Source organism: Pogona vitticeps, chromosome 2 (genome assembly GCF_051106095.1).
Source record: "Pogona vitticeps strain Pit_001003342236 chromosome 2, PviZW2.1, whole genome shotgun sequence".
NCBI lineage: Eukaryota > Metazoa > Chordata > Lepidosauria > Squamata > Agamidae > Pogona > Pogona vitticeps.
The window spans coordinates 285543015-285564179 of NC_135784.1; the positions used below are offsets into that span (position 1 = coordinate 285543015).

General features: G+C 40.9%; 1 protein-coding gene across 11 annotated transcripts in view; it reads right to left on the reverse strand.

Moving 5' to 3' along the window:
- Window positions 1-16204, reverse strand: part of GPBP1 (GC-rich promoter binding protein 1) — a 43129-nt gene extending 26925 nt beyond the window's left edge. Inside the window, exons 1-4 of one of the 11 annotated variants that reach the window (XM_078384420.1) lie at window positions 16066-16204; window positions 14435-15045; window positions 14073-14350; window positions 12115-12169 (exon numbers count right to left, since the gene is read on the reverse strand). The gene's annotated coding sequence lies outside the window, so the exon portion shown is untranslated. Of the gene's footprint in view, window positions 1-12114; window positions 12185-14072; window positions 15046-15381; window positions 15860-16065 lie in introns of those variants that run through there. The other 10 variants (XM_020805546.3, XM_020805551.3, XM_078384422.1 and 7 more) reach the window with 10 other exon arrangements.
- Window positions 16205-21165: the final 4961 nt, after the last annotated feature.

A 21165-nucleotide genomic window follows, 5' to 3' on the forward strand; every position in this document is an offset into this window, starting at 1 on the left:
AACTTTTGAATACTATCTAGAAATCTCTGAGAAAGAACACCATAAGTCAAAATAGATCTGACAGCATACAAGTAGAGATGGACACAAACCATCAGTCTGGCTTTCCTGTCCTACATGCTCCAGGCTTTGCCTCTGAGCAGGCAGGTCTTTGAAGGGCCAAACACCTGTTTGATTGTTAAACCATTATGAACTGCTGAACCAATGGTTCTTGACCATTGCTACATACTACTACTACTGCTGCTACTACTACCATCACCACCACCCACTGGCCCAGATGCTGATTTCCCCTATGGTTTTTTGAAATAGCAGCAATTGATATTCACAATGCACTTTTACTTCATTTTTTTCTAATTACTTCCAACATACCATTTGGTTTTTACAGCAATCATACAGTCCTATGACATTTTCAATAAGCTTCCTACAACTTTTTCCTGGTCAATTGCTGCCACTTCAAATCTCATTTGAGGAGATTCAGAGTTAGGATTTACATTCATTCATTTAATTTGCCCCATTATGTATCATTCTGTTTGAACTGAATTTTGCTGTTTTAATGTTCACACTCCAAGAGAGATCCTTATGGAATGCTTCACAATATATTTTTATCTCATGGCTCTATTTAGTATCATAACCGAATATTGCCATCTCACTACCCACCCATAAACCCTGCCCTGCATAAGATGATTCTGTGCATCTCATACGTGGTTGAAAATACATGGTCAGCATTCCTATAAATCAGTGTCTCCTAATCTGTATGTATGTCACAAAGTGTTTTGGGGGGGGGGAATCACAGGTCACTTTATGAGTGTTGTAGTCTTGTTAAATAATTTCTTCCTTGATCTTACACAGTGAAATATTAATGTTAGTCTATATTTGTATGTACGGTATATATTTGTCTCCCTGGAAAAGACCCTGATGTTGGGAAAATGTGAAGGCAGGGTATAGAACCAGCGGTTCTATATTTCCTTTCTTCGCCTCTTTACCTTCTGGATCAGGGAGTAATCCTCCCCCAGTTCATAGGTTTGGAAAGTCTTTCAAGAGTCCAGACACCTCATCTTGTTCTGAAACTCCCCCCATCTGAATCACTTGATCTCTCCTTTCTGGTATTGGCTCATCCGTTATCTGAAAAAATGCACACGCTTTCCCCCTCTTTTAATGCCTCCTCCCAAATAATCAAATCCCACTCCTTCCCCTTGTCATCTCCCAAACACACCTCCAATGATGCTTTCTGCCCCATTCCTTCTTGTTCTATTTCTACCAATATACCATCCCTACAGCCATGTTCTTCCTTTGTTGCAGTCGTCTCTGAGGACGGCACACTGTCAACTCTCTGCTCACAGCAAGTAACATACAAAGGGCAAGATGACAATTCCTCTGGTCTGGCAACAGCTGAGGCTTCTTCACATCTGCCAAATGGTTGAAGATCAATCACTTCCTTGGAGTGCATTACTCCTCAATATCACCAAGGAATATTAATATAGTGGTACCTCGCAAGACGATTACCCCGCAAAATGACAAATCCGCATGACGATGAGGTTTTGCGATCGCCATTGCGCTTCGCAAAACAGTGTTTCCTATTGGTGATTTTCAATGGACGATGTTTCAGTCCATGCTTCACAAGATGTTTTTTTCTGGGACCGATACTTCACAAGACAACAATTTCTACAGTTGATAGGTGGCTCTGCAAAATGGCTTCCCTATGGGCAAACTTCGCAAAACGGGTGTTCTTGAGACCGATGCTTCGCAAGACAGCGATTTCTACAGCTGATCGGTGGCTCCGCAAAATGGCTTCCCTATGGGCGACCTTCGCAAAACGACAACTATTTTCCCCATTGGAACGCATTAAATGGATTTCAATGCATTCCAATGGGGAAACACTTTTCACAAGACGATGTTTTCGCTAGACAGTGATTTCAATGGAACAGATTAACATCGTCTTGCGGGGCACCATTGTATGGTATGTCTACATCCCTGTACTCTTTACTTTTTTCCTGATAATAACATAATCCATATGATATTTTGCATGCACCTATACAGACTGAAAGGTATCATTACCCACTGAAAATGTTTAGAAACCAAATAAGCAATACAGCCAAAGGGGATGCTTTTACCATCCCCAGAGAACAATTACAAAGCATTTCTATTGCTGAAGCTAAGCAGGTTTGGTTGGGAGATCTCTCAGTAAGAATACAGTGGTACCTTGACTTACAAACTTAATCCGTTTCGGAACGACGTTCATACGTCAAAAGGTTTATAAGTTCAATTACTATTTCCCATTGAAATGCATGGAAATAGAATCAATCCGTTCCAGCATTTCAAAAGGCAAAAAGGCAGGGGGAAAGGGCTGGAAATTCCAATTTCTTGCCCTTTCTCCCTGCCTTTTTGGCTTCGGAGGTCTCAAAGGGCTTTCCCCCTCGACATCGGAGGAAGCCCACCACCATGGGAGACCTCCCTGGGGGTCCCTGCCACCACGATCGGTGCCTTCGGAGCTCTCAAAGGGCTTCCTCCGATGTCGGGAGTTAAGTCCTTTGAGAGCTCCAAAAACAAAAAGTCAGAGAGAAAGGGCTGGAAATTCGAATTCCCAGCCCTTTCTCCCTAGCTTTTTGCCTTCGGAGCTCTCAAAGGGCTTCCTCTGATGTCGGGGGGGAAAGCCCTTGGAGAGCTCCAAAGGCGCCAATCACGGCGGCAGGGAACCCCAGGGAGGTCTCCCATGGTGGCAGGCATGGGAAATTCAATTTCCAGCCCTTTCTCCCTGCCTTTTTGCAGGGACCCATTTATGAACGGCTCCGTTCACAAAAAAATGGCATTGACTTGCGAATGGAGCCTTGAACATTGAAAAGTTCGTAAGTCAAACCAAACTTTTCCATAGGAATGCATTGAAAACCATTTAATCCATACCAACTGTTTTTCGTTCTTAAGTCAAAGCGCTGTTCTTAAGTCAAAGCATTAGTTCCAACAGGAACTAATGCAAACCCGGTTAATCCGTACTCTACCACTAGGGGGGGAAAATTTTTTCTTCTTACCTAAGATGAACTTAGGTCAAAAAAAGGGCAGGAAAGGTTTTTTCGTTTGTAAGTCGAGGCTCCTTTTGCAAGTTGAAGCAACATTTTGCGAACGGAGCCTTTCGTAACTCGAAACGTTCGGAAGTGGAGACGTTCATAAGTCGAGGTACCACTGTACAAGAAATCATGCTCTGGCCAATTTCATTCTTTCTTTTCAGTACTACTCTGTTCTTTGACATAGCACAGCTTCATGAAAACATGTAAAAAAATCAGGAAAATGCCCATAAATAATAAGTCACAAGGTTTGCAAGTTACTAGCCAGACTAGAGCACTCTATAATCATGGCACAAAAATCGGATTTTAATGTCTATTAGGCCAGCGGTCCCCAACCTTTTTAACCCCATGGACTGGTTGGGGAAGGCAGGGCAACCCCCCATGTTCATACGCGAAGGAGCAGGCGCTTTCTCACGCATGCACTTGTGCGCATGCGCAAAGGAGCAGGTGCTCACTTGCACTGTGAACATGCATGCTCATGCGCATGCATGAAGGAGCGGGATGGTACTCATGTGGGGATGCGTGCACATGTGCAAAGGGTGGCGCAGCACTCAGGGGCACTTGTGCGCATGCGCAAAGGGGTGGGAGAACGCTCATACGCACACATGCACAAAGGGGCTGTGCAGGGGGGAGTGCGCGCAGGGATGGGGGGAGGTCTGTCTCCACAGCCCAGTCCGGCTAAGGCCACGGATCGGCACCAGGCCATGGACCGGGAGTTGGGGACCTCTGTATTAGGCAGAGTAAAAATTGTCCATTTGCAAAATTGTGAGACTGGACTTTCATTTAAATACAATACCTCCTTTAATTCAATGCATCTAGTAAAAGACATTAACTCTGAAGAGTATCAAGGTTAGAATTACATGTGGTAATAAACAATTATTTAAGAGTTTTAGAATGGGTAGCTGTGTTAGTCTGTGCTAGCATATCTGGTAAAAACAAAATAAAAATAAAAAATAAAGACAAAAAATTGTGTTATCTTAAAAACCAACTGCTGTATTTTAATGTGAGCTTTTGTGGGCAAGTCCACTTCCTCACACTTGTCCAGAAAGCTCACATTAAAATACAGTACAGCAGTTAATCTCTAAGGTGGCACAACATTTTTGTCTTCTTTATTTTTTATTTTTATTTTCTTTTTTGACAATTATCTAAAGAAACTTGATATTTTACATTTTACAAAATAAAATAATTCAAACAGAAACAGTTGTTTACAATAACTTATTTATCTGACCTGCTATAATTATACTTTTGTTGAAACCTAAATATTAACTTGAAAGTTATCACAGCTTTCTGATTCCTAATTTCCTATGACTCTTTAAACAAACTCACTCTTTGGCTCTGCTACAGGATAAAATCATCCCAAATTCCTTTTTCACAGTTGCAGTTATTATGTTAAAATATCTATTAGCTAATGGTATTCAGCAAATACAGATTTCACATACAAAATATTAGTTTTATAATATATACACTTGAAGATGTTTTATGAAAATGACTAAGTGTAAATTCAATTTTCCCTAACCCACATTACATATCTGCAGATCATCTTCTGTGAAGAGCAAATTTATGCTATTGCTTTAATGTAAACATTATCTGAAAACGAACTGAAGCATATACATGCTTGTATTAGAAGTTTATCCTACTTTCAGTCCCCCAAATACACACCATCAATAAACTGGCAAAGAGTTCAGTTCAGTGGAACTCCAATTCCATCAGAGGAAGGGGAATGGGAGAATATATGAGCATTGATCTTCCTAGACAATGTACGTAGCCCCCTGTATTTTCTAAAAATGTGATTTGGGGAAATGATCTCATTGTGCAGAGCAACATAAAGAAGGAAACAACCCAACCATCAATAAATACACATCCCTGCATCTATTGGGAACGTCCAGTAAATCTGTCTTTTCAACATCCAGTACAAATGAAAACAATTACAAATGAATTCATGGCATTTAGTCCTTATTTGGAATAAAATACTTTCCGCACAGTTCTATATCACACAGAGAGATTGGTTCTCTTAGGAAATGACTTCTCATTTTATTTTGCCACTTCTGCAATTACCCTTTAATCTTCCCTGCTCATATTTCCTGTGTGTCTTTTTAAATGCTAACAATGTGAGCAGTATTTTCTATCTTAGTACTGTACTTTATAGGGCACCAATAATTTCTAAGAATTCATTTTAACTTTCTCAATAGAAAGTTAATTTTACTGCTGTATGCATTTGCTTTTTAAACATAACTTGGAATAAATCCTTATGTTCAATGTTACCTCTAACAACGCAGGTGCATGGATGTGCAGTGCTGCATCTGTGCGGTGCACCCACAGCTAGTGATGCTGACCATTTGGTTCCAGCTGTGGCAGGTGCCCTACCCAGCGCTAGCAGAAAATAAGAGGGAACACTGCGTACATTAAAAAATCTCAACTTTATTCCAGTGCAGAAGTGGCTGGCCCAACTACTGAGAAATACCAGCAGTAACAAAAAATAAAAAAAATTAAAACCTTTATATGGCACATTATACACGAACGGCTTAAACTCAAGACAGCCTAATATATCTTCTTTGGGTGAACCTTTATTTCCACCTAAATCTCAGATCTTAACACAATAATTCATACACTACTAAACTATCTTGCTTACTTTTTCTCTCATACATAATGCAGCTCCTCGTCCAATCATTTCTGATGGTCAAGGAAGTCTCAAGAAAGATGGATGATGGAGCAGAGAGCAGCGTGGGAAGAGCAACTGACCAAAATGGGGGCAAAGGAGGATGCTTATGTGAATAGAGCACTTTCTGCTCATGCATCTTTAAATCCCAGCTTAAAATCCATGGAACATGTCTACATGACACGCACTATGTACTGGCAAGTAGTTGACTCAGCACTGTGATGAGAAAATCAAATATTACATAGAAGTCACCAAGGCAAGTTTACATTAGATATTCACCTGGCCACCCTTTGCAATTTAATGCCAGTAGGCAATGAGCTCTGCACACAATTGACATGCTGTTATCTTGTTTGAACAGGACAATACCACAAAGGGTTTACATTTTTTTTTCTAATGTCTCCAAGGTTAGGAGAGACACAAAAAATCTCAGGGGCAGCTTGTACTAACATGAGACAACAGCATGATTCTTACCAGTAAGATTGTTTTAGCCCCTGTCTAGAAGAGTTCAGTGCCATTCCTCCAGAAAATAAGCCAAGCAAGAAAGCAGTTTGAGTAATGTGACACAACCTGTCAACCTTCTCTTGCCTATTTCAACTCAGCAAATGTCCTCTGAAAAGCTAGTCAGGATGGAATATATAGCTCACGGAAGAGAAACTAAGATGAGGAAGCAAACACTTTCCCCCCACAATGGACTAACTATATTCATCTTTTCTTCACCATGTATTCTACAAAGCAAATTGGGGCATTATAACATGTTGAAATGAGTGCATACCCAAATTAGTCTGATTATCTAGAGACAAGTAATTATTTAAATCAGACCTTGGCTGCCAGAAGCTCCAGTCAGAATATTCAACATTAAGTGATTATGGGGATTGTAGTCCAAAATATCTGGTACACCAAAAATGCAGTATTCATGACTTAAACAAACTCAACTGGTAAGTATGGGACTTTAAAATTACAGTGGTGCCCCACATAGCGAGGTTAATCCGTTCCGGATTAACCTTCGCTATGGGAAAACATCGTAAAACGGATCAAAAACCCCAGTTCCAAATGGGCCCAAAACTCACCGTTCTCAGATGTTTTCCCTTGTTCCAACGGCCATCTTGGGTGTACCGGCGGCCATTTTGAGCGTCCCGGTGGCCATTTTGGGTGTACCGGTGCCCATTTTTTGTGTTCTGGCGGCCATCTTGGGTGTTCCAGCAGCCATTTTTGTTCCGGCGGCCATCTTGGGTGTACCAGTGGCCATTTTTTTTTGTTCCTGCGGCCATTTTGGAGCCGCAGAACAGCTGTTCCGCCATCGTAATGCGAGCGTGCCCTCGCATTAGCGATGGGGGAATCCGCATTGCAATGCGGATTCATCGTTCAACGGTGCACTCGTTATACGAGGCACCACTGTATATTTTCATACTGATGGTTTTATTTTCTAGATGCTAAAAGTCATTGAGATAGTAAATACAAGGTTTTCCACTGATGTGGACAACTTAGGCCCCTCCACATATTTTTAGCTGCAACTCCCATCACATCCTCTCAACACAGCTACTAATGGATAACTGACAGAAACTGTGCTCCAATAACATCTTTTATGCAGGTATTGTCCATAACAAACCTCTTAACATTGCTGACCATGACTTCATTTGTAGGATCTAATATTGGCTTCACACATCAAGATACCATTTATTTAAACTATTTCTCAGACATTTTTCAGGACTCTACTCCTCTGTGACACATACAGATCTTTACCTCTTCCTTGTACAAGTCAAGAAGCACAATTAATCAGAGCTTCCAATTATTCTTAAACCAGGAACTAGGAATGACTTCCAAATAAACCAGAATTCACAAGTCCTTGTTAAACCATGGCATGATATTGTGGCTTGTCTGGAACCCATTAACAGGTACTTGAAGATTTACTTGCCAATAGCAAAAGTTCTGGACAGCAGGATAATCAAATTACAAATTACTAAATTTCCATTGAAGCTTCCAAACCATTAAGAATCAGTATTTCTACTCTTTACACACTACAAATCAGACTTGAACAGGTGTTTTGCCTTCCCCTCCCTGCATGCCACATGACTCAAGGGAAAAATCAAAATTACAGTTGCCCAACATTTGTGAACTCTGTCCACTAACTACTGTTTCCCAAGTCAAATATAATGCAAAGCTACAATTAACTGCAGCTTCTTGACTTGTTTCTCTTCTTACATAATTATAAAAGCATCTCGAGATAAGATTTAGTCACTCAAGGCAGAAGACAATGCACAGTAGGACCAAGGTATCCACAGATCAATTCCAAGAACACACACCCCTGTGGATGCTGAAAACCAGATATGCAAATTCTAAATATGGCATAGTATCTAATTCCCTCTAGTGGCCAGTTCTAGTAATACAGCTTGGAAATGCATATTTCTCAGTTACTTTATTGAATATTTTCAAGCACCAGAGAACTGTAATCATGGGTACTGATCTCGCAGATACAGCAGTTGTATTGTATATCATTTGCTCTTTATATGTGCTGCAACATATGAGAGATGCATATTTTCACAGAAAACAATCAAAACTTCGGCAATAAGAAAGAAAAGATTAATCAGAGAGGTCTAGTGGAAATGAGATACATATAAATGTGTAACTAAATACAAACACTGAAGATTTAACACTGAATCATTAGTCTGATCTCTTATTAAAGAGATTATCACAATCTTAAAAAAAATCCAAAGGCAGAATATCTTCATTTTTTTCAGACTCAGGACTGAGTTACACAATCCATTTCTAATTTTTAAAATAATGCACCTATGTTCTTGTTCTCTTGTCCTCAAACAAGTAAATAGAAAACAGCAAGTTTTCTGTATTTTAACAGTTGTATAGAAAAGAGCATTTGGGGGATGCAGCTTTATCATGCAAGTGCAACTAAAGCTACAGCTGTGACCTGCTGAAATACTGTTTTATTCAACTACTAAAAGGCATAGGAAGCATCTTTTCCTTTTCCTTCAACCACCATGTGTCATTCTGAAGTTTTGAAAAACTGAAGAAATGGGTCAGTCTCACTAATGCAGCCAAATTTAGACTAGGACACAAACTCACTAAGACCAGTACTGTATGTGATGCACCTGGACTAATGAAATAAAAGTTTGAATTCCACTCAACATATTTACCAAGAGGAGGTTCAAGCAACTCACTGCATTCTCTGTACAGTACTGCTATGGAAATAAAACTTCTGAACTAAGCAGCAACATGCAGCCCCAGACATCTTATCTTACCAAAATTTGGCCTTGCCATTCCTGTTGAAAACATCATTCATTTTTTAGAAGGAATGTGTGATCCAAATATAATAAATCATACGGTACTATAAGTTTGGAATTTTCAGAATTCTGAAAAACTTTCTAAACATTTCACTTGGATTACAGTAACCCCTACCTGTAAAATAGACTATATTTATCCATCATCATCATCATATATAGAATACTGAAATAGCCAAATTATGTCCAATTTATTCATGATTTAAGGTCTGAAATAGTGACTTCTTTGCTCAAATCATTATACAGAGGTGCCTCGCTTGACGATTACCTCATTAGACAAGGAAAACGCTTGACGATGAAGTTTTTGCGATCGCTTTTGCAAATGCAAAACGATGTTTTAATAGGCAAAAATTGCTTAACGACGATCAGTTCCCTGCTTTGGGAACCGATTTTTCGCTTAATGACGATCTTTACAGCTCATCGTCGGGTCTTCAAAATGGCCACCCGCTGTTTAAAATGGCTCCCCGCTGTGTTTTAGGATGGATTCCTCGCTTAGAGGCACCGAAAATGGCTGCCCTATGGAGGATCTTTGCTGGACGCTGAGGTATTTTGCCCATTGGAATGCATTGAACTGGTTTTCAATACATTTCAATGGGCTTTTTCGTTTCGCTTGATGAGGATTTTGCTTAACAGCGATCTGAACGGAACGAATTATCCTTGTCAAGCGAGGCACCACTGTACTATACCAGCTCCTATACTGGAACTAATTGCTTAGTCCAGAGCTGTGATGGTGAACTTTTTTGTGCCCCAGTGCCCAAATTCCAACACAAACCAACTTATTTATTTCAAAGTGCCAACACTGCAATTACAGTAAACCTGAATCCTGAGGTTTTAGTTTAGAGGGGGGGGAACCAATTGTCCCTGCCCTGTAAGGGTTAAATGCTTAGGGTTTTTCCAAGGGGCAGAATTAATGGAGAAATCCCTAGAGATCCTCCAATCCCCCTTCAGGCTAGACTGGTAATGGCTGCCATTGTACCCCTCTGCTGGACCACTGCACCAGCAGAGGGGAGTGCCGAAATCTGAAATCAGAGGATGGGTAAGTATTTCTCGATGGCTACTTATGGCTTGCATGCCAGTTTCGGCATGTGTGCCATAGGTTCACCATTGCTGGTCTAGACCAGGGGTCCCCAACCCCTGGTCCGCAGCCTGGTGCTGGACTGTGGCGACAGATCTCCCAACCCCCGCACGCACTCCCACACACACAGCCCCTTCACGCATGCGCGTGAGCACCCCCACCTCTTTGCTCATGTACATGAGTGCCCCCACCCCTTTGTGCATGCGCACCAATGTGTGCTTGTGCTGCACAAGTGTCCCCAACCCTTCGCGCATGCATGCAAGTGTAGCATGCCCACATGAACAAGTGCTGCCCCTTCACGCATGCACGCGAGCGCACGGGTGCCTCGACCGCCCAGACCCCACTCCCACCCGGTCCACAGCGTCAAAACGGTTGGGGACCACTGATCCAAAGGATATGCAAAAACAGAACAATCCACCAAAAGCTAGTTACTATGCCAATATTAATTCCCTCATTTATAATGGCACAAGACTCAAAAACAAGGATTTTCACCACCCACCCATAGCTGAAAGAAAGAACAGTAGAGTTGTATCTTAAATCTAGTTAGTTTTGCTTTATACTTTTGATTACAGAAAATGAAATAGTTCTGAACTTGTCCATTAACTGACAATCTATGAGCATACCACACAACTTGCTTCACCCATCAAGCAACAAACAATAAAAATGAAACACTTTCAGACAAAGAACTTCAACTACAAGGAACTGGAACAGTGAATCTGTCAAAACAGCAAACACCTGGCATTTCCAAGACATTTTGTACTGATTCATACAACCACATTTTGGAGTTTGTTTTCCATCCACATTTACACTGTACATGTGAGCAACACAACTGTCACCTTTTAAACACAAATTCTTATTTACAGAATAAAATACTTCTGAAAAACACTTTAAGGTGATGTAAAACATCAGGAGCTACATGTACATCAATGTGTCCAATGATCAAACACACATGCATGAACACAAACTGAGACTTCAAGACAGAATGCAAACATGAAATATAAGCCCCAACACAGAACATGCTGTAACTCTGAAAACAGCCAGCCATAAAAGAAAGAAAGGGGTGTGCTTTTTACACCTGCTTAGATTCTAGCATTAATAACCTACCACACCACTATTTTTTTCCAAAATACAAATATTTCTGTAAGAGTTTGACAATACTATCAAAATCTATTACTATCCTCTTCTTATTAGTGATTTAGAACAACTGTCCTCAACGAACTTTCAATCCATCTTTTAAATTTCACAATTTAATGAACACTCAAGAGTTTGGGTACGTATTTTCAACTATTCACTCAGAATAAAAATTAAGTTCATGATTGTTTGTCTCCAACTCCACTCGAAGACATTTTTCCAAATTTAAATTAAAATGTGATTTTAATCCAGGATATCATTCCTGCCTTACTAAATTCACTAATTATTTCCAATTATTCTGCCATTCCTTAGGTATTAGAAAGCTCTGCTACTGATAAGGCACCATTTAGACACGTATCTGAAAATTCAAAAATTCCATTGTGATTCCCGTTTGAGAAGAATAGGCAAGCTGCAGCCCTTCAGATGTTGTTAAACTGCAACTCTCATAATCTCTCATCACAGTATGCCAGCTGGAGCTGATGAGAACTGCAGTTTAACAATGTATTGAAAGCTAAATATTTCCCACATCCCACCTTATGTGCAATAATGAGAGGAGAAGGAAATGCCTGCCATGAGCTATTACCTTTTCCACACATAATATACAGTTATGGGAGAATCACAGAGAAAATGCTAGAGGTGAATATAAATGGGAAAAAGCTGAATGTAAAGAGTTAAAAATAATAAGTGGACCGTGTTGCCTACATCATTGCTTATTCATTAAAAATACATGCCAGCCAGATTTTACTTCTATCTTCAAATTTAAAGTTTTTAAATACACATCTGTGAAAAAGGGGAAATACTAACATTTGTAATAAAGCTCAAGTTGAACTATATGAAGTCAAGAACAAATTAAGGTGAAAAGAGAAAAAAAATATATGCACACTGAGAAAACCCAAAACAGTCACTTACTTCTGAACTAGGTTGCTTTGTCCATATCATATATTCTTTGAGGCAGTGCTGGATTCTGTTGAAAACAAACCTGCAGAGATTTCAGATGTTGTTAACAGAAACAATGCAAAACTTTCTTTACTAGCTCAATAAATCTATCCTCTCATAAAAAAATAGTCAGTAATCTGAATTTGGACTGTTCTACAATGCAAAGGACAGAAAAACCTTAGACTACATTCTACTTTTAACTCCAACTAGGCCTGACCTATTGAACCAATAGGGCTTGTAAAAAGTAACCTCTATGTAAATCTTATTGATTCAATAGGACTATTCTAGCTGAGCAAGAAAGTGGTACTGTATCTAAAAGCAGACACAACACATTTTTATCCAGTAACAACAATGAAGAGTGCATAAACAATGGGAAAACCACTCCCTCAATGTTACTAAGAGTTCAAACACACTTGCCAAAAGAGCCCCAGTTATACCGACTTGACTGTTATTTGCCATATTTTTCCATTTATAACACACTCCTGTTTATAAGACACCTCTAACTCAAAAATTGAGAAAACTTAGCTTTGAGGATTCAGCCTCTGGGTTCAGAACGTCAGTCATTTTGAGTTTGTTGAATCTGAACCTACAGGCTCCACCTCCAACGAGGTGTGTTCTAATTGGTTTGTTCAGGATCAGCTGATGTCAGTTCCATAAGGCTCATGATTGGAGGAAGCTAAGCCTCATCACTGAAGGAAGACTGTTTGCAGAGGCAAGGTATGGGCTGTTTTGTACTCTCCTCAGCTAACTTCTGTGTAAAAGACGCCCCTCAATTTTTGTGTAATGATTTTTGGAAAAAGTAGTGTCTTATACATGGAAAGATATGGTATATCATTTTATATTTTTCCATTCATATGACGTATAGAAAACATCAATTCATTTGCCCCTGCAATCAGTTTATTTCCATGTGACCACTGGAAAAAATATATTGGAACGGTGGCATAAAATAATTGGTATAACTGGTGTTCTTTTCTCACCTGTGATCAAGCCCTAACATATACCATAAAAGGGTTTTCAGGGGGGAAATAAGATGGAGGGATGCACTGCACCTCACCCTTCCAGCACAACCCTACATCATAAATGCACTAGTAAGAAACCACATGAAAGGACTACAAAGGGACATTTGTGTCAAGTGGTTTAAAACCTCACATACCTTGCTCTAGTTCTAGAGGACAACATGCTGTCAGTCACTTACAGTGTATGCAGAGCCATTAGTTGAAATAGGATCAGGTTCTTCTATGATCTGAACCCAGCAGCTATGGAGTACTAGCTATCACATACACAAGAATGTTTCTAACATAATACTGCTGCATCACAACAGTTAGCACTACTTGCATACGAAATACTGAACAGAACAAGGTGCCTACCCAGAAAGCTTAAGAGTACATCTGATCTGGTTCAGATGTCATGGTACCCGGACAGAATAAACTTGTACTACATAACCTCATTAACACCCACAACTTCAATTTGTACTTTCTGCCTTTTAAAAATCATTTTCCTAATCTGGATATTGAGGGAAACAATCATTTAAGAAATCAGAATACCAGACCCACTCCAGAAAAGGAGGGAAAGAGTGCACAAAAGCATAACATCTTGCTCTGCATGTGATAAGCAACTGGATCATCACCTTCACTTCTACACATTCTAATCATTCAGGTCTGAATTCTGATACAAACTGAACTTGATTTCGACTGAAAGTATTTTCACACAGACATGCCTTATATTAGTCCACACATTTCTGTAAAGAACAAACTTTATGGCATACAAAACAGCAATAATAAAGATTATTTAAAAGAGATTTTCAAATGTTACATGCCATTTCCTTTATTGCTAACACTAAAAATACCCAAACAATTAAAACAAAAAGATACAAACATTTTGAAGCCTTTACCAGTAGAATGTTAAGCTCAATGTGAATTTTAAATACTTACAAAATCCAACAGAACTGCACAGACTGACATTAATGGTTTGTGATTTGTATTTTCCAGTTTGCTCCCCTCGAATATCCTGAGTTCCTTAAAGATACTACATCTGTAGACACACAGTATAAAGGTGATCTTTGGAAATCAGCTACCCATTCTTCACATTTGAGGACTCCATAAAGTTATTTTCAGAAATCAGACAAATATGTTTTTAACGGCTCGTCTTGCCTTTTGATAACTTGTCACTTTTGGATTCCACCTATATTTCACTATCATGAACATCAGTTCTAGAAAAAATAAATAAAGTTTTTATAACAGAAACAGCAGAACTGAAAAGTCAAACTGCATTCGAAGCAAAATACATTGCTTACTTCAGGCACCTGCAGACAGCAGCTATCTCAATATACCCATATTCTTTACATTTAAAAATAGTAAAAAATTGAAATGGACAATAAAGGTCTTAGTTTCTTCATTTAGGAATCACATTTCATTGTAAAAAAAAGTAATGGGAGGCTTCCAAAATGGAAATAATAGTATTCAAGAGTAATCAGAAGCTACATTTAATTTACTCTTGCAGGCCTAGTTCACAACATAAGTCATTTCAGTTTCACCTACAATTTTTGGTCTAGAAAGTAAAAATATGTTTTCAAAATAGCACGCAAAACCTAAGAAGTCTATAAAATTGTCCATTCCATATGGGCAAAAATTATTCCAAAATGCAGTCTTGAATTGAAAGGGGGCACCAGAAGTTCATAAGCCGTTCAAACTGGGTTCTCTTCTCTCAATTTTACTTCAGAATTGTCTTCAGAAATATTTGAAATGGAAAAGCAATTGAACAAATCAGAATCCTAATTCCATTTTGAGTCAACAATTTTTTTCAACTGAAGCAAAAAAACAATAGGTAAGATCCAGCCAGTTTTTCTTCACAAGCGCAGACTACCCGTTGCAAAATATCCAGGCTCACATTCAAAACCGAGATCACCTAGAAATGAGGAAAAGACACAAAGCATGCAATCAACTTCATTCCCTATACATCTAAGTATTTTTTATTAATCTGCTCTCAATAACCATCAAAACCACAATCTACTTGCAGCACAGAAAAGTCTAAAAAGAACATTCAACCAATGCACATGAAATCAGACACAAAGATTTTTAAAAACCTCTCACATTCTTGAGTAAAATTGTAGTAAAAATGTTCCAAAGCATGTTCCTCTGTTCAAATTTGGGACAAGAAAGTACTAAAACAATAAAACAAAGAACCAGAAAGAACAGAGCCAAAAACAAGAGTTAATATGGCTGCAGTCCCACGTATGCCTACCTGGGAACAGGCCCAACGAAGATCTTGAGGCCTACTTAGAGCAGGTATACAAGAGAAACAAACTCCAGACCTCTCAGGCAGACTACACTCCAGAAGTTTGGATGTGAAACAAAGAAGGCAATATCGTAGAAATTGGGAGGAAACAAGCTCGTGGCTTCAAGTATTTACCTAGGAGTACACAAGCACTTCCTTCCAAGGTTTCACTCTTTTTCCTCCCTCCCAGGTAAAGTCGGGGACAAGTTCTTCATCCCCTATTAATAAACAGGTTAACGAACGGTGGTTGCTTATTTTTTTTGTCGTTTTTCCCTCAATTTTGCTTCAGCGAAGACGAACCCAAATCATCTGCGCCTGTTGGGGTGTTGTTGTTTTAAAGAACATGAAGAGGCCACATGCTCTCGACTGGAGACCGACAAGGCGGGGGTGGGCACGAATGATTAATTACGGAAGTGACTCTGAGGCAAAAGACTCTTCCCAAGTATAAGGGTTTTAGATACTAGCTGTTCTTCCTCACTACTTCCCCGGAGACCTGCCTTCCTCCACACTCCCTGCATCCCGCCCCCCCCTCCCGCACATACATACATACACACAAACACCACAACCCACTCTCTTCACAAATATTGTTTCTCCGGCCATCGCCTCCCTCGGCCTGCTCATCGAGTGAGGCGGCAGCAGCGCGGCTCTAACCTGCGAGTCAAGTCTCGGCTTTAAAGCGGGGTCCCCAATTTGAAAGCGCTTTTTTTTGCCGCCGCCGCCGACACTTCTCCCCCACCGCGCGCACAACTCCTCGCTCCAGTCACTCAGTCCGTCCCAAAATGGCGCCGCTCCGAGCCGCGGCAGAGATGCCCTGCGCCCAAGCCTCGCGAGACTTCACCAACCGCCGCTGCCGCGCGCGAGAGAAACGCGGCGAAAGGAGAGGAAAAGAAGCCGCGCTCGCGATGTTGATGTCGGGCTCTACTGTACTGTACCGGCCGAAGGACCCTGTCTGCGCGCGCGTGCGCATAAGTAAAAGAGAAGCTGCCGCGGGCAGTCAAGAGAGCGCGCTCAGCGAGACTGCGCACAGGTTTGAAGGGAACCCGAAAAGAGAACCTTTTGTGGTTCCTCCCTGATGCAGCGACGCTGTGACTCTACGCCGGCCAGCTGCGAGCCTTCCCGATGTGACGTCACACGGAACAATCCCGAAGGTTCAGAGAGCGGCGAAAGGGGGGAATCCCTTGCCGCGTGAGCGCGCCCGCGCTCGCGCGCCCAGCTCTCTTCTCTCTTACTCTTGGGAATCCCCCGGTGGCTGCTTGTTATGCCTGGCAGGGAAGAAAAGCGAGAGAGGAGGCGTGCGAAAAGTAACACTGGGATCCACCTGCGCTTCTTACACTAATACCTCAAGAAGTAATAAAGTATATCCGTCTTAAAAAGAAACTCCCCCCACCATATTGTTTCCTACTGTTGGTTTTATCATAATTCCATTTCAGTGGATTTGTTGATTTCTATGAAGGCCGCTTTGAATGAATATACATATATATGCACACACACATAGTGCATACAGTTGTGTTCAAAATTATTCAACCCCCAATGCTGTAAAGGGGTTTAGGGACTATAGTGTACATTTGGAATTGTATTCAGAATGAAATCCTACAAGGACGTTTTAAAGAACCAAATGCAACTAAAATAACATCAATTGTTTATGTAATACAGTAGTAAATGTTTCTTTTGTGGTTTCTTCATTGCCACAATTATTCAACCCCTTAAAGACTACCACTCTGAAGAAGAGAGGTTCATTCAGGTGTTTTCGATCAGGTATTGAAAACACCTGTGGATGTCACCGAGCACCAATCAAGCATAATAAGCACCAATTAGGCAGCTTTAAAATGACTGTGATACTCAGCTCCTTCTAGACATTTACTGGTGTGGTTACAAACATGGTGAAGTCAAGAGAATGGTCCAGGAAGACAAGAGAAGAGGTGATTTGTCTTCACAGGAAGGGCAATGGCTATAAGAAGATTGCAAAGAAGTTAAACATACCAAGAGACACCATAGGAAGCATCATTCACAAATTCAAGGCAAAGGGCACTGTTGAAATGCTACCTGGTCGTGGAAGAAAGAAGATGCTGACTTCGACAGCTGTGCGCTACCTAAAGCGTAGAGTGGTGAAAAGTCCCCGTGTGACTGCTGAGGAACTGAAAAAAGATTTGTCAGATGTGGGTATAGAAGTTTCAGCTCAGACAATAAGGCGCACACTGCGTAATGAAGGTCTCCATGCCAGAACCCCCAGGCGCACCCCCTTGCTGTCTCCCAAGAATAAGAAGAGTCGACTGCAGTATGCCAAAAGTCATGTGGGCAAACCACAAAAGTTGTGGGATAGTGTTCTGTGGACTGATGAAACAAAATTAGAACTGTTTGGGCCCATGGATCAACGCTATGTTTGGAGGAGGAAGAACAAGGCATATGACGAAAAGAACACCTTGCCTACTGTGAAGTATGGCGGAGGGTCAATAATGCTTTGGGGCTGTTTTGCTTCTGCAGGTACAGGGAAGCTTCAGCGTGTACAAGGTACCATGAATTCTCTTCAGTACCAGGAGATATTGGATGAAAATGTGATGCAGTCCGTCACACACCTGAGGCTTGGGAGACGTTGGACCTTTCAGCAGGACAATGATCCCAAGCATACCTCCAAGTCCACTAGAGCATGGTTGCAGAGGAAAAGCTGGAACATTTTGGAGTGGCCATCGCAGTCACCAGACTTAAATCCGATTGAGAACCTCTGGTGGGACTTAAAGAAAGCAGTTGCAGTGCGCAAGCCTAAGAATTTGACTGAACTGGAGGCTTTTGCCCATGAAGAATGGGCAAAGATACCCGTAGATCGCTGCAAGACACTTGTGTCAAGCTATGCTTCACGTTTAAAAGCTGTTATAACTGTAAAAGGATGTTGTACTAAGTACTAAGATTGAATGTCACTTGGGGGTTGAATAAAAACTAATAATGATGTGAGCACAGAAAAGACATTTGTGGTTATTTCATTATAAACTTAAGGTTATATTTCTCTGACCTACAAGTGCCTCTTTCATGTAAATGTAAGCAAGATGACTGAATGATCAAAATCAATGTCAAAATGGCCAAAACATTCAATTTCAGTGGGGGTTGAATAATTTTGAACACAACTGTATATGTAACACACACACTATAGTATAATGAATACAGTCGTCGTTGTCTTCGTCGTTCAGTCATGTCCGATTCTTGGTGACCCCAAGGACTAAAGCACGCCAGGCCCTCCTATCTTCCACTGCTTCCCGGAGTTGGGTGAAATTCATGTTGGTTGCTTCGATGACACTGTCCAACCATCTCATCCTCTGCTGTCCGCCTTCACACTTTCCAAGCATCAGGGTCTTTTCTAGGGAGTCTTCTCTTCTCATGAGATGGCCAAAGTATTGGAGCCTCAGCTTCAGGATCTGTCCTTCCAGTGAGCACTCAGGGTTGATTTCCTTCAGAATTGATAAGTTTGTTCTCCTTGCAGTCCAGGGGACTCTCAAGAGCCTCCTTCAGCACCACAATTCAAAAGCATCAATTCTTCAGCAGTCAGCTTTCTTTATGGTCCAGCTCTCACTTCCGTACATCACTACAAGGAAAACCATAGCTTTGACTATTCAGACTTTTGTTGGCAAGGTGATGTCTCTGCTTTTTAAGATGCTGTCAAGGTTTGTCATTGCTTTCCTCCCAAGAAGAAGGCGTCTTTTAATTTCATGGCTGCTGTCGCCATCTGCAGTGATCATGAAACCCAAGAAAATAAAATCTGTCACTGCCTCCATATCTTCCCCTTCTATTTCCCAGGAGGTGATGGGACCAGTGGCCATGATCTTAGTTTTTTTGATGTTGAGTTTCAGGCCGTTTTTTTGCACTCTCTTTCACTCTCATTACAAGGTTCTTTAATTCCTCCTCACTTTCTGCCATCAGAGTGGTATCATCTGCATATTGGAGGTTGTTGATATTTCTTCCGGCAATCTTAATTCCAGTTTGGGGTTCCTCCAGTCCAGCCTTCCGCATGATGTATTCTGCATGCAAGTTAAATAAGCTGGGGGACATATACAGCCTTGTCATACTCCTTTCCCAATTTTGAACCAATCAGTTGTTCCATATCCAGTTCTAACTGTTGCTTCCTGCCCCACGTATAGATTTCTCAGGAGGTCTATAAGGTGGTCAGGCACTCCCATTTCTTTTAGGACTTGCCATAGTTTGTTGTCATCCACACTGTCAAAGGCTTTTGCATAGTTAATGAAGCAGAACTAGATATTTTTCTGGAATTCTCTGGCTTTCTCCATAATCCAGCGCATGTTAGCAATATGGTCTCAAGTCCCTCTGCCCCTTCGGAATCCCGCTTGTACTTCTGGGACTTCTCAGTCCACATACTGCTGAAGCCTACCTTGTAGGATTTTGAGCATAACCTTGCTAGCGTGTGAAATGAGTGCAATTGTACGGTAGTTGGAGCATTCTTTGGCACTGCCCTTCTTTGGGATTGAGATGTAGACTGATCTTTTCCAGTCCTCTGGCCACTGCTGAGTTTTCCAAACTTGCTGGCATATTGAATGTAGCATCTTAACAGCATCATCTTTTAAGATTTTAAATAGTTCAACTGGAATGTCATCACCTCCACTGGCCTTGTTGTCAGCCAGGCTTTCTAAGGCCCACTTGACTTGACTCCAGGATGTCTGGCTCAAGGTCAGCAGCTACATTGTCTGGGTTGTCTGGGATATCCAAATCTTTCTGATATACTGTAATTCCTCTGTTTATTCTTGCCACCTCTTCTTGATGTCTTCTGCTTCTGTTAGGTCCCTCCCATTTTTGTCCTTTATCATGTTCATCTTTGCACAAAATGTTCCTCTAATATCTCCAATTTTCCTGAACAGATCTCTGGTTTTTCCTTTTCTATTATTTTCCTCTATTTCTTTGCATTGTTCATTTAAGAAGGCCCTCTTGTCCCTCCTTGCTATTCTTTGGAAGTCTGCATTCAATTTTCTGTAACTTTCCTTATCTCCCTTGCATTTTGTTTCCCTTCTCTTCTCTGCTATTTCTAAGGCCTCGTTGGACAGCCACTTTGCTTTCTTGCATTTCCTTTTCTTTGGGATGGTTTGTATTGCTGCCTCCTGTACAATGTTACAAGCCTCTATCCAAAGTTCTTCAGGCACTCTGTCCACCAAATCGAGTTCCTTAAATCTGTTCTTTACTTCCACTGTGTATTCATAAGTGATTTGGTTTAGATTATACCTGAGTAGCCAAGTAGTTTTTCCTACTCTCTTCAGTTTAAGCTTGAATTTTGCTATAAGAAGCTGATGATCAGAGCCACAATCAGCTCCAGGTCTTGTTTTTGATGACTGTATTGAGCTTCTCCATCTTTGGCTGCAGAGAATATAATCAATCTGATTTCGATATTGCCCATCTGGTGATTTCCATGTATAGAGTCGCCTCTCGTGTTGTTGGAAAAGAGTGTTTGTGATGACCAGCTTGTTCTCTTGACAAAACTCTATTAGCCTTTGCCCTGCTTCGTTTGAACTCCAAGGCCAAACTTCCCTGTTGTTCCTTTTATCTCTTGGCTCCCTACTTTAGCATTCCAGTCCCCTAGAATGGGAAGAACATCTTTCTTTGGTGTCAGTTCTAGAAGGTGTTGTAAGTCTTCACAGAATTTGTCAATTTCAGCATCTCCAGCATCAGTAGTGTTTTTAAGTGTGGCCGGTAGCCATATTAAATTCCGGGTATGGTTTACATACCTGGCCAATCAATCAATCAATCAATCAATCAATCAAT